Source organism: Cebus imitator, unplaced genomic scaffold (genome assembly GCF_001604975.1).
Source record: "Cebus imitator isolate Cc_AM_T3 unplaced genomic scaffold, Cebus_imitator-1.0 Scaffold166, whole genome shotgun sequence".
In the NCBI taxonomy this organism is placed as follows: Eukaryota; Metazoa; Chordata; class Mammalia; order Primates; family Cebidae; genus Cebus; species Cebus imitator.
In genome coordinates, this window is record NW_016107481.1 from 6,144 (window position 1) to 10,468 (window position 4,325).

Here is a 4,325-nt window from a genome sequence, read left to right on the forward strand (position 1 = left end):
TTTTTCATCTGTCACCACCACATTTCAAATCCTGGGTTTTCCTCAGGGACCCCACCTTCCTCAAATATTTCTAGACATTTAAATCCAATTATGGGAAGTTGTTAGGGTAGGAACATTCAATGAGCGGGCCTATTATGTCTTCAGCATTACACTGGGTGGTAATGTACCTTGTAATGTACCTTGTCACAGTGGGGTTTTATTTCCATTTCATTGATAAGGAAAATGAAGGCCCAGGTTTACACGGTGATGTGAAACATTATCTGTGTTCCTATTTTACAGGTAAAAAAGGTGGAAATAGGGGTGAAAACTCAAGCAAGCTGACTCCTTAAGCCACATTCTTATCCAGTATTCTACAAACTTAGTAATTTAATTTCTAGTTAAATTAGCTCCATAAGAGAGACTCTAGCCTATTTGTGTATAAATTATGCCATCTGTTGAATATTTTATACAGGTGTAAACTATTTGGCTTAAATAGCCTATTAATCTATCCATTTTACTCAATACCTTTTCTATCACTTACAACCTAGTTTTAACTACCTACATCTATATCCTTTGCCTGGAGTCATGAAATAGCTGCTTTCCTGATCTTACATCTTCCCTCACTAACCTATATGCTAAGCCCAGAGTAATCTTTTAAAAGGCACAAATCTAATTTTCACCTGTAACCGGGCTCGTGGGATGCGGGGGAGGCTTGGCTCCCTCCACCATGGGATGTGCCCAGGGTTTTTGGGCTCTCACTCACTCAAGAATGGGGAGAGGGCCTTGGCGGCACGGTGAGCTCGTTCAGGTAAATATCAGACCCAAAGAGTTTTGCAGACAGCGATTTATTAGGCAGAGAGAGAGAAGTAGAGTTCCATGCTATTGTGGGAGGGGATCCCAGAGAGGGAAATTCCGTGCAGGTAAAGGGAGGGAGACGGTTCCCATGTTGCTGTGGGGAAGGGATCCGGAGACGGGGTCGGTATAGGTAAGGGAGTAGGGGAGATTTTAACCCTGGAGTTACTCCCGCCCCATTCAAGTTTTCTCATCCAGTGTGAGGAGCTTTTCCAAACTTCTTCTGGAGTGATTGATCTTCAACTCTGATACTGGATTGGTTGCCTGGCCCAAAATCGAAGCCTCCTGCCTTGGAGCTTTCGGTGGGCTTTCTAAACAAAGGAAACTCCCCTGGACTTTCTACCTAGCCCGTGCGAGGGAATGTTAGACAAAGAACTCTAAGTTCCCAGATGGGAACGGGGGCGAAGGCCTGTCGGGCATGTCGCTGGGAAATTTCTGCCTTTGAAACCACGCCCCTTGTGGACTTGGTTTTCCTTGACACAATCTCTCACACCCACCTCCAGTCTGCAGCCAAAAACACGCCAGTTCCCTTAGTTTGATGACATCAAACTGTGCTTCTAAGACCCTGCATCATCTCCACTGCATGTTCCTGTGACTCTTCAGTCTTTGGGCGCTAGTGTTCTTTCAGTTCTCCAGTCATTCCATGTTTCCTCTCTTCACAGAGCCTTTGCACATTCTGGGCCACCATACCCATATACTCTTTCTTCACACCTCCCTTCCATCATGATTACCTCAGAAAATTCCTCCTGGATCTTGAAAACTGAAGGAAACACGCCATTATGCACTTTCATAGTACTGTGCAACCAGGGGAAGGTCCAAGCCTCCTGAGATCTGAAATTTATGCAATGTGAGGGGCTCTCATTAAGAAAACTGTCATAAAATTAGAGATGCAAATATGAGTACAGGACCTTGGAAGAGGTCAGTGTGAGGATAGGGTCCTGATCCCTACTCTTCTTTCACTGCATGGCAAATCTACCTCAGCTTGTACCTCTTGTTGGTAGCTCTTCATGTTGACGATTTAATTAATATACACAACTAGGTGAATGTTTTTTTCCCCTACACTATGCACTGCGTGAGAGAAGAAATATGTCTGAATTTACTCCCCAGGCTTTCTCCAGGAATTTGCATAGTGTTAATACGAGTGTACAGTATATTTTTCTTGGGTAAAGGAATAAATGAGGAAATGAATAATTAAAAGAAGACTTAGAATTAATGCTTATAATGCCTGTATAAAATTGGCTGAATTTCTTGGAACCCAAAGCCAGGTGGAGAACATCTGGGTTCCATGGCTCATACCATTTCATCATGAAAGACAAAATTCTCAGTACCAGGTGGTAAAGATGAATGTTCGTAGGGTTATTTATATGAAGCACCTAATTCCACACAATGAATAATAACCCACAGCTGTTATTCAGGGCTTACCATGTCCTGGGCACTTGCTCAGCGTTTGCACCTGGTATTCTACCTTAACACATATGGCATTCACCACTAACTCACTCTCAGTCAGAATTTTTGCCTCCATTGTCCTTGCAACGCAGAAGGGCAGAAAACCCCATCAGGACGAGGAAGAGGAGGCCTGAGGTGCTGGCACTTTCATTGTGTCAATGGGCCTCCCTCTCTGGAGCTCCTTCCTCTCTGCCCTTTTATATCACCTGTTATGTGCTAAGATGGTGTTTGACTGCCACTGCCCTAGAGGTCATACTGGCTTATCACCTGCCTTCTGCTAGGAATTAAGTCTTGGTATCATCTCCTAGTGAGGGTATGCCCAAGCTTACCTTGGTCTTGTTTTCCTGTAGAGTGCTTAATTATGAGGCAAACTGCTTGCAGGTGGTCTATCAGAATGAGTTAGCATTAAAATGACCTGTTAAAAAGGGTTCTAATATGTTGCCCATCTGGACATTGAAAAATGCCTGTCAAAGTTGATCATTTTGACTTTGATATAATTAATGGTGAGTGACCTTTTCTCACCGACAGTATTCAGTTCAGGTTGGGTGCCTTCTGAGCACCCTTCTGGAATGCTGTTACAGTTGTGAGTGATTCATTCTGTTAACAAACCCTTATTAAAGTTCCTAATCTGTGCTGTACTCTGAGAATATGCAGGTAAAAGAAACTGTCCTCCCATTAGGTGGAGGCATTGAAACCCAAGTGGAGGAAGAAAGGGAGACAGACAGAACTAAGAGTTCTGCAAGTGTCCTGGGCAGCCATTCACTGAGTTTGCATTTATTTCTGGTCCTAATGGCTAGAGTCTCCTAAATCAACTACCAAGTAATCCTTTTAACTCAATAAGCTACCTATCCACGGATTAGAATTTGTGTCTGAGTATTTTTCTCTCATACTAACTTTGAGAACTTTTTGAGGGTTAGTGAGATAAGCACCAGGTCAAGGTACTCAGGTACTTTTCCAGCATCTGTACCAAACCAGGAATAAGGACTGACAGGCTCTCAACTATCTATTGCCAGAGCAGATATTTATGGGTTTATGATCAGAGGGGGCTTTTGGTAGCAAAAACAGCTGGAAGAGAATGTGGCAACTTCGTGGGATCTTGGAAAGCTGCTTGGGTGTCAGGGATTTGCTGTGCCAGGCATGTGCTAGAAGAAATACTATTAAATGTCAGTAAACTTAAAAGGAAAATGGTCAGGTTTTATTTAAGATACCCATTTTACAAATGGAAAAAAGCAGGGAATTTTAAAATGCAAGCAAAGCTCCTGCCTCATAAACTGGATGAAGTTGAACCAAATGCTTCACTCAGTTTGGGATAACTTTCTCTGGAGCCTTTATTAAGGTCTCTTAGCTGCTAGACTGTCTTTTAGAGACTAATGAAACTTTGTCATTATCCCTTGCCTTTCTTATGTTTCTTCTAAGTTGCTTTCTCAGTAAGGGCAGCTTTTAATTAAAAAAAAAAAAAATTCCCTTTTTGATCCCCAAAACCCTATAGCATAAACTCTGTAACTATTTGTTAAGTAAAGTTTCTAATAAAGGATACGCTAAGTGGGTTATGTAGATACTGAAGCATTTGTGAAATTCTGCTGGTTGAGTTCATGATTTAAGGGAATGCTGGTGATAGCTTGTAGAAGAAATAGATTGTGTGGAATAAAATGTGGAAGCCATTGATTTTAGAGCCTCTTTTGTATTGTTCCATGAGTAAAATCTCATTTGTAAGCCCTCAAATGTGGGCCTTGACTTTTAGAATTGAGAGCTAGAAGTAAAAACAAATTTACAGCAGTATACTAACACATTTTTGTTAATTCCTAAGATGCTTTGTTTCAGACCTATTAACACATATTTAGAGTTCTTTTCCTTAGCTCTGAAGCAAATTTGCACTGAATAAGCAGTGCACTCGGGAGAAATCCTGAAAGAGACACTAAAATGTAATTTGTGTAAACTCTTTTTATTTCACAAGAATTTTCTATAGTCCTTTTAGGTGTTAACTGGATTTATAAAAAGCTTTGGTGGTTAGCAAAATGGATGAATTTTGCCCTATGAGAAATCTGAGA